The sequence below is a fragment of the Myotis daubentonii genome, chromosome 6 (assembly GCF_963259705.1).
Source record: "Myotis daubentonii chromosome 6, mMyoDau2.1, whole genome shotgun sequence".
NCBI classification, from domain to species: domain Eukaryota; kingdom Metazoa; phylum Chordata; class Mammalia; order Chiroptera; family Vespertilionidae; genus Myotis; species Myotis daubentonii.
The window spans coordinates 95,440,056-95,456,328 of record NC_081845.1 but is presented as its reverse complement, the minus strand read 5'-3'; the positions used below and the strand labels follow the sequence as shown (position 1 = coordinate 95,456,328).

The window sequence follows — 16,273 nt, the reverse complement described above, 5'->3', positions numbered from 1 at the left end:
CATGGTGGGGCACGTTTAAATTGCACTGGGCTCCATCCACATTGGTTCACAATACATGTTTTTACACTGAATTTGCATCTTCCATAAAAAGGAAGCAAAAGGTTATTAAGTGCAATAACACCTTTTCTACCTACGTTTTCCTGAGGAGCAGCTGCCAAAGAAGGGAAGGTGTTTCCTAGACCGACTTTAAGGGGCGTATCTTCCCTGGATCTGACATTGCTTTTTGGAGAAGCAACGGGCCTTGTGCGAGGAGTGGCTGTCTCCTGGGAGGCCAAGCTACGCAGATGCTGGGTGTGGTGGTGGTGAGTGATGCTCCCTGGCTACGGACTGGGACTGGAGCCCGGAGAAGGAAGTCTTTCGGTCTCAGGCAGGGATCTGGGAGAAGGGGAGTGTGTGCACAGAACCCCTTTAACTTATCACCTTCCATGTCCCAGCAAAGAAAAATAGAAAATATAGTAAAATACAGAAAGACACATCTATTTCTTCCGACCCAATCTCTAGTCCACTTAACTGTCCAGTTATTTCCAAGTCTGGAATGTGGCGTTTTCCTTTAGGAAACACTCCAGGACTGTGGGAAGCCACCTATTGTCTTCACTAGCAGAGAGGTGTGGACAAGGAACCCGGAAGGCTGGTGACCCTCGAAGGCCTGGCAAAGGTCAGGGCTGTGCACCCACTGTTAGTCCAGACAATGGCAGCTGAAGCAACTTTCCCATTTACTATTATGTAAATCCTTGCTGGTGGGCTAGTCTGCCTATTATTACTGGAAATTGCCTGCCTAAGGGCTATGGGTGGATCCCAAACCAATAAAAGTTTGGCGAGGCCTGAGCACCAGTGGAAGTCCTTCCCCTTGAGTTGGACTTGCCCGCCTGGCCCCCCAGTATTTCCAAATTATCTCTTGTCTCTTCTCTTTCATTTGTGTGCGGCTCCTCCTCCAGATCCTGAACCCTGAACCACGTGGGACATGGGGGAACAAACTTTACACACAGGACCTCCATGTGGACCCTCGTGGCGGAAGCACAGCTGTGTGAGCAGTCACACAGTTGGAAAGGGCATTCCTGTGGCATTTGAGCTGATACGTCGATGCTCCTGGCCCCTGAAAGCGACCTGAAGCCCAATCTTGCTTCCCCTCCTCTCTCAGGTCTGTGCCTTTCGCTGTCTGGGATAACAGGACGGCAGGCAGAGCAAGCGTAGATGATGGCAAAAGAGACCCCAGCCATCTGTTTGGCGTTAAAGTCAGGAGCTCTTTTATCTTTCTGAGAACTGAAAAGTCACTGGGGAAATAATTACCAAATGGACCAAAAGTCTCGGTCAGTGTTTGGGCAGAAAAATGCAAACAGGAATTTTCCAGTGTTCCTCATCTGACCTTCATGTTCTCAAAAACATTTCAATTGATATTTTTTGGGAGGGTGATTTACTCCTTGGTCTCAAGACAACCTTTTTGAAGTAATATTTTCAAACCTAGGTATGATAACCACGTTACAGGCATTTGAAAACAGTGTAAGTTTTGTACTTTGCTTATTTTTTTGTACTTGTTTTCTTATGCACCTGTTTCCCCCCAAACATGATTTTTAAAAAATATATATTTTATTGATTTTTTACAGAGAGGAAGGGAGAGGGATAGAGAGTTAGAAACATCGATGAGAGAGAAACATTGATCAGCTGCCTCCTTCATACTCCCTACTGGGGATGTGCCCGCAACCAAGGTACATGCCCTTGACCGGAATCGAACCTGAGACCTGTTAGTCCTCAGGCTGAGGCTCTGTCCACTGAGCCAAACTGGTTAGGGCCCAAACATAATTTTGAATGTACAAAAGGTGATGGTCTTGTTCACTCGCCTCACATCATAGACTTTCCTTAGTGAAGAATCCAGATAAAATAACGTTTTTAAAAATAAACTTTTAAATTTTTCAATTACAGTTGAAATACAGTATTGTATTAGTTCCAGGTGTACAATCCAGTGATTAGACATTTATATAACTAATGAAGTGATTTTTTAAAAAAAACTAGAACCCATCTGACACCATACATAGTTATTACAATACTAGAGGCCCGGTGCACAAAAATTTGTGCACTGGGGGGGGGGGCAGTGGGGTCCCTCAGCCCGGCCTGTGCCCTCTCGCAGTCTGGGACCCCTTGGGAGATAACGACCTGCTGGCTTAGGCCTGCTCCCGGGTGGCAGAGGACAGGCCCAAACCCTAGGTGCAGCCCCTGGTCGGGCTCAGAGCAGGGCCGATTGGGGAGTTGGGGCACTGCCCCGTCATGCACAGAGCAGGGCAGATTGGGAGGTTGTGATGCCACCCTCAGTCACGCTCAGGGTAGGGCCAATTGGGGGGTTGGGGCACCGTCCCCTGTCACACTCAAGGCAGGGTCGATGGGGAGGTTGGGGCGCCACCCCCTGTCACGCACAGAGCAGGGCCAATCAGGGGGTTGGGGCGCTGCCCCTGTCACACACAGAGCTGGGCCCATCAGGGGGTTGGGGCACCGCCCTCCATCACCCACAGAGCAGGGCCGATCAGGGGGTTGGGAGGCCGCCACTCTCACACTCAGGGCAGGGCCGATGGGGAGATTATGGCTCTACCCCATCACACACAGAGCAGGACCCGTGGGGGCGGGGGGGGGCGTGTTGGGGAGCTCCCCCCTATCAGGCACAGAGCAGGGCTGCTCAGGGAGTTGGGGCCCCGCCCCCTGTCACACACAGAGCTGCAGGGTGATCAGGGTGTTTGGGCGCTGCCCCCTGTCATGCTGATCCCGGTGACGGGAGGCATATTACCCTTTTACTATATAGGGTAGAGGCCTGGTGTATGGGTGGGGCCGGCTGGTTTGCCCTGAAGGGTGTCCTGGATCAGGGTGGGGGTCCCCACTGGGGTGCCTGGCCAGTCTGGGTGAGGGGCTGAGGGCTGTTTTCAGGCTGGGAGTGACTGAAGTTCCCAACCGCTCCTTTTTTTCTTTCTTTTTTTTTTTTATTCTGGGCCAGCTTTACCTTGAGGCTTGGCTCCAGCTCTTAGGCCTCCGCGGCTGAAAGTAGGTTTCTGGCCTTTGCTTACAATGTTGCGAATCTGCTGGCTGAAGTCCGGCAGTATTTGTTACAGAGTTTCTTAAACTGCCCACTCAGAAGCCTGCAGCCGCAAGCGGGGAACATTGGTTTCCTCTGTCACTGAGGCAAGCAAGCCTCATGTTAGTTTCAAGCTGCCTGGCTGCCGGCCGCCATCTTGGCTGACAGTTAATTTGCATATCTCGCTGATTAGCCAATGAAAAGGGTAGCGGTAGTACGCCAATTACCATGTTTCTCTTTTATTAGTGTGGATTATTGACTATATTCCCCATGCTGTGCTTTTTATCCACATGACTATTCTGTAACTATCAATTTGTACTTTTAAAAATATATATATTTTTATTGATTTCAGAGAGGAAGGGAGAGGGAGAGAGAGATAGGAACATCAATGATGAGAGAGGATTATTGATTGGCTACCTCCTGCACACCCCCTATTGGGGATCGAGCTTGCAACCTGGGCATGTGCCCTTGATCAGAATTGAACCCAGGACCCTTCAATCTGTGGGCTGATACTCTATTCACTGAGCCTAACTGGCTAGGGCCCAATTTGTACTTCTTAATCCCTTCGCCTTTTTTACCCACTCACCTACCCCTAAACTCCCTCCTATCTGGCAACTCAAAATGTTCTCTGTATCTATGACTGGGTTTCTGGTCTTGTTTGTTGTATAGATTCCACATTTAAGTGAAATCATGTGGTATTTGTCTTTCTCTGACTTATTTCCCTCAGCACAATACCTTTTAAGTCAGTTTATGTTGTTGCAAATATCATCCTTTATTCGGTTGAGTAATATTCCATTGTATATGTGCACCACTTCTTTATCCATTCATCTATTGATGGACACTTAGATTGGTCCCATACCTTGGCTATTGTAAATAATGCTGCAATGAACATATGGGTGCATGTCTTTTTTTATTCAGTGTTTTGGGTTTCTTGGAATAAATACCCAGAAGTAGAATTGCTGGATTCTCCTCCATCTCCTGTTATAGCCTTTGTTTAAAAGTATATTTTGTCTGGTATAAGTATTGTTTACCGAAGCTTACTTTCTTTTTTCCATTTCCATTTTCATGAAATATCTTTACCATCTCTTTACTTTCAGTTTGTGTCTTTTAAAAAATGTATATATTTTTATTGATTTCAGAGAGGAAGAGAGAGGGAGAAAAAGATAGAAACATCAATGATGAGAGAAAACCATCAATCGGCTGCCTCCTGCACTGGTGATCGAGCCTGAAACCCAGGCATGTGCTCCGACTGGGAATCAACCGTGACCTCCTGGTTCATAGGTAGATAGATGCTCGACCACTGAGCAACACTGGCCGGGCTAGTTTGTGTCTTTTGATCTGAAATGTGTCTCTATATTTAGCATGTATAAGAGTGTTGTTTTGTTATCCATTCAGTCAAGATATGTCTTTTGATTTAATTATTTAACCATTTGCATTTGAAGTAATTGTTGATAGATATGTTTTTACTGCCACATTATTATTATTATTATTACTATTATTAAACACTACCCTTTAACATTTCTTGTAATATAGGTTTGGTGGTGATGAACTCCTTTAGTTTTTTCTTGTCTGGAAAGCTCTTTTTTTGTCCTTTGATTCTAAATGATAGCTTTGCTGGGTAGAATAATCTTGGTTGTGTGTCCTTGCTTTCATAACTTGAATGATTCCTGTCAATCCCTTCTGGCCTGCAAAATTTCTTTTGAAAAATCAGCTGATAGTCTTATGGAAGCTGCCCTGCAGGTAATTAACTGCTTTACTCTTGCTGTTTTTAAGATTCTCTCTTTGCCGAAACCGGTTTGGCTCAGTGGATAGAGCGTCGGCCTGTGGACTGAAGGGTCCCAGGTTCGATTCCGGTCAAGGGCATGTACCTGGGTTGCGGGCATATCCCCAGTAGGAGATGTGCAGGAGGCAGCTGATCGATGTTTCTAACTCTCTATCTCTCCCCCTTCCTCACTGTAAAAAATCAATAAAATAAAATAAATAAATAAAAAGATTCTCTCTTTCCCCTGACCAGGTTGCTCAGTTGGTTGGAGCATCATCCCATACACCAAAAGATTGTGGGTTCGACAGCCATTGCAGTACATTGAGCTCCATAGAGACAGTGCCGGGGCAAGTGCGAGCCGGCCGGGCACTGGGTGACTGTGTGCTTGCTGAGGCAAAGGAGACCCTAAGAAGCCAGGAGGCAAAATGTCATCGTATGCCTTCTTTGTGCAAACTTGCCGGGAGGAGCACAAGAAGCAGCACCCAGATGCTTCAGTCAGCTTCCCAGAGTTTTCTAAGAAGTGCCCAGAGAGGTGGAGACCATGCCTGCTAAGGAAGGAGAAAGGAAAATGTGAAGACACGGCAGAGGCGGCCAGGGCTCATTACGAGAGAGAAATGAAAACTTACATTCCTCCTAAAGGGGAAACAAAAAAGAAATGCAAGGGTCCCAATGCACCCGGGGCCTTGTTCGGCCTTTTTCTTGTTTTGTTCTGAGTATCGCCCAAAAATCAAAGGAGAGCATCCTGGCCTACCCATTGGTGACGTTGCAAAGAAGCTGGGGGAGAGGTGGAGTCACACTGCTGCAGATGACAAGCAGCCTCGTGAAAAGATGGCTGCTAAGCTGAAGGAGAAACGTGAAAAGGACATTGCTGCAGCCCGAGCTACAGGAAAGCCTGATGCTGCCAAAAAGGGAGCTGGCAAGGCTGAAAAAAGCAAGAAAAAGACGGAAGAGAAAGAAGATGAGGAAGATGAGGATGATGATGAGGAGGAAGACGAAGAAGAAGATGATGATGAATAAGTTGGTTCTAGCGCAGTTTTTCTTCCTTGTCTATAAAGCATTTAACCCCCCTGTACACAACTCACTCCTTTTAAAGAAAAAAAATTGAAATGTAAGGCTAAGATTTGTTTTTAAACTGTACAGTGTCTTTTTTTTTGTAGTTAACACACTACCAAATGTGTCTTTTTTTAATTTATTTTTTATTTTTAAGTATATTTTATTGATTTTTTACAGAGAAGAAGGGAGAGGGATAGAGAGTTAGAAACATCGATGAGAGAGATCGATCAGCTGCCTCCTGCACGCCCCCCGCTGGGGATGTGCCCGCAACCAGGGTACATGCCCTTGACGGGAATCGAACCCAGGACCCTTGAGTCTGCAGGCCGACGCTCTATCCACTGAGCCAAACCGGTTCGGCTGAATGTGTCTTTAGATAGCCCTGTCCTGGTGGTATTTTCAATAGCCACTAACCTTGCCTGGTACAGTATGGGGGTTGTAAATTGGCATGGAAATTTAAAGCAGGTTCTTGTTGGTGCATAGCACAAATTAGTTATATATGGGGATGGTAGTTTTTCATCTTCAGTTGTCTCTGATGCAGCTTATACGAAATAATTGTTGTTCTGTTAACTGAATACCACTCTGTAATTCCAAAAAAAAAAAAAAAAAAAAAGTTGCAGCTCTTTTGTTGACATTCTGAATGCTTCTAAGTAAATACAATTAAAAAAAAAAAAGATTGTGGATTCAATCCCTGGTTGGAGTGTGTATGGGGAAAGCTGGCCCTTCAGTCCCTCATCCCGAGGCCAGACAATTCAGTTCTTTCCCTTATCCCTGGCATCTTTGGAGCTCCTGCCCCAGCACTGGAGCTCAGAACGAGTGAATCTGAGTAAGTCTGTGTGTGGGCCCTTTAAGAGGAATGCCTGGTTATCACAATATTATTGACTATATTCCCTATACTGTACTTTATATCCCCATTCCTATTCTGTAACTATCAATTTATACTTCTTAATCCCTTCACCTCTTTCACCCAGTCCTCCAAACCTCCTCTCCTCTGCCAATCACCAATCTGGTCTCTGTATCTATGAGTCTTGTTTCAATTTAGTTTGTTCATTTATTTTGTCCTTTAGATTCCACATAGAAGTGAAATCATATGGCACTTGTCTTTCTCTGACTGACTTATTTTACTTAGCATCATATCCTCTAAGTCCATCCATGCTGTCGAAAATGGTACACCTGAAACCAATACAAAATAATACTGAAAGTAAACTCGTTGAAAAATTAAAAAATAAATTAATTAAAGGAATAAAAAAGAAAGAAAGAGGAATGCCTGGGACTCCAGCAGTCCTCTGGCTCACTCAGCCACAACTCTGCTGGTATTTCCAGCCAGAAGTTATGTGGACTTCCCTTCCTGGCACTAGAACCCTGGGCTGGAGGGCCTGGTGTGGGGCTGGGACTCTTCGCTCCTCAGGGGGTAACCCCCCGCAGCTAAAATATCCCTCCTGGTTTTTAATCACCACACGTGGGTATGGGGCCAGCCCTCTGTGAGTCTTCACCCCTCCTAACAGTCTCAAGGTGGCTCCTTTTTTTATAACCTTAGTTATAGGATGGATTTCAGGCGATTCTAAATGATGGTTCCCCCGCAGTTTAGGGGTAAGTTTGATGTGGTTGTGGGAGGATGCGAGCACCAGGTTTACCTACTCCACTATCTTGCCTAGAAGCCTGTAGTAATGTGTTTTTTAAAGCAAATGTGTTATGATACCTCTCTAAAAACTATAACCACAAGAAGGGAAACTCTAGATTTGTTTATTTTTAAATGTAATTGTTTATTATTCTTATTACTAGAGGCCTGATGCACGAAATTCGTGCAAGAATAGGCCTTCCTTCCCCCGGCTGCCAGCACCCAGGACCTGGGCTGGCTTCCCTCCAGCCCCAGCTTTGTCCAGAAGGAGGACGTCCGGAATGACGTCCAGTCTAATTATCATATTACCTTTTTATTATTATAGATTATTACTATTATTGTTTGTGTTTTTGGGAAACTCTAGATTTGGAATCTGACTTAGCAAGATAATACACAGTATGATAAATTTTAACAAGATCAGAGAGTTCCTAAATAGTGGGTTATCGTATAAGGTCAGTGTATAAATGTAACTTCCTATAACTTTAGGCTATAATTTCTGGAGATAGAAGTAGCTTATTACAGAGCCTACCTGACTTTATCCCACTTAAAAAAAATTTAAAATATGTTTTTATTGATTTCAGAGACAGGAAGAAAGAGGGAGAGAGGAAGAGAAACATCAGTGATGAAGAGAGAATCATTGATTTGCTGCCTCCTGCACTCTCTCTACTGGGGATTGAGCCTGCAAACCAGGCATGTGCCCTGACCAGGAATGGAACTGTGACCTCCTGGTTTATAGGATGACATTCAACCACTGAGCTCACTGGCCAGGCTTTATCCCACTTTTTAAAATGAAATGACAATTACCTTTACTAGAGACAGAGCATGCATAAACCAATCTCAAAAAACCCACTTCTGCCCTAGCTGGTTTGGCTCAGTGGATAGAGCATCAGCCTTCAGACTAAAGGGTCCTGGGTTCAATTCCGGTCAAGAGCACATGCCCGGGTTTTGGGCTCAATCCCCAGCGTGAGGCGATCCGTGATTCTCTCTCATCATTTTATCTCTCTCTCCCTCTCCTTTCCTTTCTGAAATCAATAAAAAATAAAATACACTTCTCCTTGGCCAAATGTTGGTCCAATGTGCCCTGAAGTCCATCATGATACATAGTATCTGCACCTGTGCCTGTGTCTATCCTGCACTGAAAGAACTCCTCTCTACAAAGTCCTCTTGCTACGCTTCCCCCTGGATAGCACCATGACTTGTAACTGATTTGAACCAAGGATGAATTACAGTCTTCTTAAATTTCTAATAATTTTTATGCCACATCTGTTACTGTAGAGTCTTCACAATTACTGTTTTCAGTGGCTGCATCATATTCCACATGTCCCCAAATGCCTTTCTTCCATAGAATCCATCTCACTGTACAACTGCACACTGAATGGTGTGGCTGTGTGTTTAATGGGCATCTCGTAATTTGACTGTAAGTTCCCTAAGGGCAGGGCCATGCAAGTTTTGGCTCATGGTTGAATCACCAACAGCATATGTATTGTCCTAATATATATATATTATATGTTATTATCAATATATGTGAATTAAACTTGCATTATATAATATAGCTTTGTCACCTTCCATCTTCCATCCATTGGTGGAAACTTTGATTGTTTCCAGTACTTTTATAAACTTTTGTGCACATTTCCGGTTTTCCCCTTAAACTAAATTCTTAAATTTGAATGCTCTATTAAGAGATGTTGGAAAAAAAAAAAAAAAAGAGATGTTGGTACTTTCAAATTTCCTGAACTTCTAAGGAAAGAATTATCAATTTATACTCCCAGTAATAATGTATGAGAGCCCTGACTGGTGTGGCTCACTGGATAGAGCGTCGGCCTGCGGACTGAAGGGTCCCAGGTTCGATTCCGGTCAAGGGCATGTACCTTGGTTGTGGGCACATCTCCAGGAGGGGGTGTGCAGGAGGCAGCTGATCAATGTTTCTCTCTCATCGATGTTTCTAACTCTCTATCCCTCTCCTTTCCTCTCTGTAAAAAATCAATAAAATATATTTTAAAAAAAATGTATGAGAGCACCAATTTGACCGGAAAAACGTATTTCATTCTCCTCATTTCCTTTCAATCCTATTTATCTTATTGTGTAATATATTCATATGGTTCAAAATGTGAAGACTACCCCATGCCTGGCACACTTTGAGTTGTGTGGTCATCATGCCATGTTGGTCTTCACTTTCTACTCAGCTTTTCTCACCCCAAATACGTCTTTCCTTAGGGCATAAAAGGCTGATGGTGCACCTCAGGCCTAATGGTAGTCACGGTCTTCTACTGTGGGCTGCTCAAATCTTGATGCCTGGCGACACCCCCATAATTGTCACTTGTGGATTTGGGGCAAGTGGCCTGGAGTAGGGCTCCTCCCCTGCTCACTGTGGTTCCAGTGGGCATGTGAGGGCCCTGCGAAGCGCTCTGCACCCTCTTCCCTAGAGCCTGAGGACAGGACCCGGGAGTCATGCAGTGTCAGTGACTCTCCAGAATGAATCACGAGTGGGTACCCCCACCCAGGACTGGCATCTGCCTTTGAATTGGTTCTGTTATCAAATGGAACTCTGAACCAAGGGAGGACAACTTGGGGGGAAGCCAACCACCTCTGGCTGGGACCTCTCAGACTCACAGAGCTAGACCCACCCCTGGGGACTCAGCTCCTGTCCTGCAGCCACATGTCTCCACTCCGGTCAAGATGGAAGCGCCTCTTTCTCTTCATTCTTACTCATCTTGCTGCTCACAGCTGAGACCAGACTTCCTCTGGGAACCTTCCTCCCACTCCTCACTGCTGGGAAAGGTGGCCTGACAGCACCTGTCTTCACTCCAGCATAGGGCAATATTTTGTTGTCTAGCTCCCCTTTACTCCCAAACTGGAAGCTCTGGGAGGAAAGATATCATGTTCGTCTCCTTTACCAGTGTAGCCTGAAAGCCTAGCACGGTGCATGGCACTTAAGCAATGCTGAATGAGTTGAACTTGAAAATTCAATGACCTATTAAAGCGTTTATAACAATTTTGAGAAATAAACTTCACTCTTTTTAAATGTACAATTCAGTGGTTTTTATTTTTATTTATTTTATTTTTTAAAAAATATATTTTATTGATTTTTTTACAGAGAGGAAGGGAGAGGGATAGAGAGTTAGAAACATCGGTGAGAGAGAAACATCGGTCAGCTGCCTCTTGCATACCCCCGACTGGGGATGTGCCCGCAACCAGCGTACATGCCCTTGGCTGGAATCGAACCCGAGACCCTTGAGTCCATAGGCCGACACTCTATCCACTGAGCCAAACCGGTCAGGGCCAATTCAGTGGTTTTTAGTATAGTCACAGAGTTGTTCAATCATTACCACTATCTAATGTTAGAACATTCTTATCACCACAAAACAGAAATCTATACCCATTAGCCGATCACCATTCCTCTCTCCTGGCCCTGGCAGCCACTGATTTACTCTGTCCCTATGGCCTTACATATTCTGGATATTTCATATAAATTGAATCATAAAACATGTCGTCTTTAAAAAAAATTCCAGACATTTCATATAAATGCAGTCACACAATATGTGGCCTTTTGTGTCTGGCTTCTTTCATTTAGCATTACAATGTCAAGGCTCATCTATGTTGTAGCATGTGCCAGTACTTCACTCCTCTCTGTAGCTGAATGATATTCCATTTTGTGGATATACAACATTTTGCTCATCTAAAGTGTCTTCCACATTTTTTATTTGTTTCTTTGTGGGTTTTTAAATCTTTTACTGGAGAAAGAGAGAGAGAGAGAGAGAGAGAGAGAGAGAGAGAGAGAGAGAGAGAGATTTGTTGTTCACCTATTTATGCACTTATTGGTTGATTATTGTAGGTGCGCTCACTAGGGATTGAACCTTGGCGTATTAGGACCACACTCTAACCAACTGAGCTACCCTGCCAGGGTTTTTTGTTTGTTTGTTTGTTTGTTTGTTTTTTAATCTTTGGAATTCAACTCTGTGATATGTGTATGGAAAAAAGGCTGGGAGGCAATACACCAAGATATGAAGAGTGGTTGTCCATTACTAGCAAAACAATGGATTTTCCCCCTTTAAATTGTCCACAGTGGAAAGCACCACTTTAAAAGGAAAACAATTATGATGAACATTGTTTTAAAAACTCTAAGGACGGAACAACCAGACACGAACCTCCTGAGGAGATGCAGTTGAACTCCCAGGAAGAGAGCACATTAAATAATACCTCAGTCCTGGCTGATGTGGCTCGGTTGCTTGGGCATCATCTTGAGCACTAAAAGGTTGCTGGTTCGATTCCCCGTCAGGGCACATGCCCGAGCTGTGGGCTCAATCCCCAGTATGGAACGTGCCAGAGGCAGCCAGTCAATGTTTTGCTATCACCTTGATGTTTCCCTCTCTCCCTCTCCCTTCTTCTCTTTCTAAAAATAAATTAAAAAATATATATTTTATTGATGTTTTACAGAGAGGAAGGGAGATAGAAAGTTAGAAACATCGATGAGAGAGAAACATCGATCAGCTGCCTCCTGCACATCTCCTCCTGGGGACGTGCCCGCAACCAAAGTACATGCCCCTGACCGGAATCGAACCTGGGACTTTTCAGTCCGCAGGCCGACGCTCTACCCACTGAGCCAAACCGGTTTCGGCTTAAAAAAATTTTTAATGCCCTGACCAGTGGTGCTCAATTGTCAGAGCATTAGCTTGTGCATCGAAGGGTCATGGGTTTAATTCCTAGTCAAGGACACATACCTGGGTGTCAGGTTAGACCCCTGCCCCGGTCGGGGTGCCTGTGGGAGGCAACCAATGGAAGTCAGTCTCTCTCTCTCTCTCTCTCTCTCTCTCTCTCTCTCTCTTTCTCTCTCTCTCTCTCCTCTCTCTCTTTCTCTCTCCCTCTCCCTCCCTACCATTCTCTCTAAAAATCAATGGGCCCTAACCGGTTTGGCTCAGGGGATAGAGTGTCGGCCTGTGGACTGAAGGGTCTCAGGTTCAATTCTGGTCAAGGGCATGTACCTTGGTTGCGGGCATATCCCCAGTAGGGGGTGTGCAGGAGGCAGCTGATTGATGTTTCTCTCTCATCGATGTTTCTTTTTTTTTTAATTTTATTGATTTTTTACAGAGAGGAAGGGAGAGGGATAGAGAGTTAGAAACATCGATGAGAGAGAAATATCGATCAGCTGCCTCCTGCACACCCTCCACTGGGGATGTGTCCGCAACCAAGGTACATGCCCTTGACCGGAATTGAACCTGGGACCCTTCAGTCCACAGGGTGACACTCTATCCACTGAGCCAAACCGGTCAGGGCTCATCGATGTTTCTAACTCTCTATCCCTCTCCCTTCCTCTCTGTAAAAAAATCAATAAAGTATATTTTTAAAAAAATCAATGAGAAAAATATCCTCGGGTGAGGACTAACAACAACAAAAATTTTTAAAAATTAAAATAAACAAATAAAAGCTTTGGATAAGAGCCTTTAAAAAAATGACATCAAAATTACAATAAATCCAATTCAGAATGTGGCACAAGACAATGCATTATTTCTTCAACAAATAGGTGGCATTTAAAAACTGGGTGTGGTGGGGGAGAGTGGGGGGTGCCATGGTGGACAGATGGAAAAGACAAACCAATCAAATATAATCTGTGGGTCTTGTTCAGATCCTTATTGTAAAACCACCCCCACAAAAATTATTGGGACAATTGAACCCTGACTGGTTATCAGGTGATATTGAGGAATTTTTGTTCATTTTTCTGGTATATCTACACTAATAAAAGACAAACATGCAAATTGACCATGCCTTTGCTATGCCTTAAGCCACGCCCACCAGCCAATCAGAGTGACTATATACAAATTAACCCAACCAAGATGGCGGCCGGCAACCATGGAGCTGGAGCAAGCAGGAGGCTTGGTTGCCCAGTGATGGAGGAAGCCAAGCTTCCCGCCTGCCACGGCCAGCTCTGAGCTCCACTCAAGGCTACAAAGTTTCACTTATAGAAGGTAAATAAATCCCAGAATAAAAAAAAGAAAAAAAAGAGAGGCTGGGAGCTTCTGTCGCCGGGGGGCCTGGCCTGCCTGAAAACAGCTCTCAGCCCCTTACCCAGACTGGCCAGGCACCCTAGTGGGAACCCCCCACCCTAAAGGGGGTGTGGCCAGCCTGAAAACAGCCATCAGCCCCTCACCCAGGCTGACCAGGAACCCCAGCGGGACTCTTATCTTGATCTGGGACGCCCTTCAGGGCAAACCAGCCAGCCCCCACCCATGCACCATGCCTCTATCCTATATAATAAAAGGGTAATATGCAAATTGACCCTAACAGCAGAATGACTGGGAATGACTGGTCACTATGACACACACTGACCACCAGGGGGCAGATGCTTAATGCTGGAGCTGTCCCCTGGTGGTCAGTGCGCTCCCACAGGGGGAGCTCTGCTCAGCCACAGGCCAGGCTGATGGCTGCCAGCACAGCGGTGGTGGCAGGAGCCTCTCCTACCCCCTCAGCAGCGATAAGGATGTTCGACTGCAGCGTAGGCCTGCTCCCCGCTGGCAAGTGGACATCCCTTGAGGGCTCCTGGGCTGCCAGAGGGATGTCTGACTGCCAGCTTGGGCCTGATCCGCCGGGGAGTGGGCCTAAGCCAGCAGGTGGACATCCTTCGAGGGGGTTCCAGACTGCAAGAGGGCATCGGCCGGGCTGAGGGACCCCCCTGAGTGCACAAATTTTTGTGCACTGGGTCTCTAGTAATATATATCTACACTAATAAAAGAGAAACATGGTAATTGGCGTACGACCGCTACCCTTTTCATTGGCTAATCAGTGAGATATGAAAATTAACTGTCAGCCAAGATGGCAGCCGGCAGCCAGGCAGCTTGAAACTAACATGAGGCTTGGTTGCCTCAGTGATGGAGGATCGTTGGAGGAAACCAACGTTCCCCGCCTGCGGCTGCAGGCCTCTGAGCCTGCGGTTTAAGAAACATAGTAACAGATACCGCGGGACTTCAGCCAGCAGATTCACAACATTGTAAGCAAAGGCCAGAAACCTACTTTCAGCTGCAGAGGCTAAGAGCTGGAGCCAAGCCTCAAGGTAAAGCTGGCCCAGAATAAAAAAAAAAAAGAAAAAGAAAAAAAGGAGCGGTTGGGAACTTCAGTCACTCCCAGCCTGAAAACAGCCCTCAGCCCCTCACCCAGACTGGCCAGGCGCCCCAGTGGGGACCCCACCCTGATCCAGGACACCCTTCAGGGAAAACCAGCCGGCCCCACCCATGCACCAGGCCTCTACCCTATATAATAAAAGGGTAATATGCCTTCCGGAACCGGGATCAGCGTGACAGGGGGCAGCGCCCAAACCCCCTGATCGCCCTGCGGCTCTGTGTGTGACAGGGGGTGGGGCCCCAACTCCCTGAGCAGCCCTGCTCTGTGCCTGAGAGGGGGGAGCTCCCCAACCACCCCCCGCCACGGGCCCTGCTCTGTGTGTGATGGGGTAGAGCCATAACCTCCCCATCGGCCCTGCCCTGAGTGTGAGAGTGGCGGCGCCCCAACCCCCTGATCGGCCCTGCTCTGTGGGTGATAGAGGGCGGCGCCCCAACCCCCTGATCCGCCCTGCTCTGTGTGTGACAGGGGCAGCGCCCCAACCCCCTGATTGGCCTGCTCTGTGCGTGACAGGGGGTGGCGCCACAACCTCCCCATCGACCCTGCCTTGAGTGTGACAGTGGGCAGTGCCCCAACCCCCCAATTGGCCCTACCCTGAGCGTGACTGAGGGTGGCATCACAACCTCCCAATCTGCCCTGCTCTGTGCATGACGGGGCAGTGCCCCAACTCCCCAATTGGCCCTGCTCTGAGCCCGACCAGGGGCTGCACCTAGGGATTGGGCCTGCCCTCTGCCACCCGGGAGCAGGCCTAAGCCAGCAGGTCGTTATCTCCCAAGGGGTCCCAGACTGCAAGAGGGCACAGGCCGGGCTGAGGGACCCCTTCTCCCCCACGAGTGCACAAATTTTTGTGCACCGGGCCTCTAGTAATATAATAATGGTATATATGTATATCCACCCACAACACCATCATACATATGTATGTATGTCATATATATGTGTGTATTTTCCAGGGAAATTACAGAATCTCTGGGATTTGCTCTAAAATACTCTTTGAAAAATAGCCCTACAAACTAAGAAAGGTTTAATTGTGTAAATGTGTATTTGTGGGAATTTCTGAATGGGGCCATAAGAGGGACTTGGGAGGAAGGCGGTCATGTTCATCAAGGGTCAGTTGGGTTGGGAGCACGAGTGTGCAAGCCTCTGTGAATCCTGTGCCCCAAGCTGGGGAGAGGAGACCCAAACTAGATAGGGCTTTCCTACTCTGAGATTAAGGGGCTTGAGGACCAAGCAGTGACCTTGTGGGAGAAGGTTGCAGAGGCAGAAATCCTGCAAGGCCCAGAGCCTAGGTGACACATCTTCCACAAAAGTGGACACGAGACGCTGTTGGAATGAGATGGAGGGAGGACGGGTTGACATCCTTCAGCAACCACAGTAACTTCACTGTGCACCTTGACATCTGTGGAGAAACCTGCACAGGGCCGAGCAGCAGAAAAGGCATCTGCCAGAGAAGCCAGGAAGAAAAGAAGGGGAAGGCGGGATGCAAGGTTCAAGAATATAACTTCCAAGGTAAGAAATCCTCCCGGCTTGCAGGAGTGATCTCTGGGTTGTAGGAAAAGGGCTACCTAACTCAGCCTACTCCTGAGATGGGCAGATGGGAGAGGCTCTAGCAAGACCAGGCATCAAGGGCTCTGTCATCCTGTTTAGCCCACACCGAGACCTGAGAGAGAATTGACATCTCTGCAAA

The 16,273-nt window shown here is 46.6% G+C and overlaps 1 long non-coding RNA gene and 1 pseudogene across 1 annotated transcript in view; both read left to right on the top strand.

Annotated features, from left to right (window-relative positions):
- LOC132237479 (uncharacterized) overlaps positions 1–1,982 on the top strand; it is a 29,379-nt gene extending 27,397 nt beyond the window's left edge. Inside the window, exons 2-3 of the long non-coding RNA XR_009453534.1 lie at positions 146–302; positions 936–1,982. This is a non-coding gene — a long non-coding RNA (uncharacterized LOC132237479). The remainder of the gene's footprint in view (positions 1–145; positions 303–935) is intronic.
- Positions 1,983–5,212: 3,230 nt separating this feature from the next.
- LOC132236576 (high mobility group protein B1-like) lies at positions 5,213–5,926 on the top strand (annotated as a pseudogene).
- Positions 5,927–16,273: the final 10,347 nt, after the last annotated feature.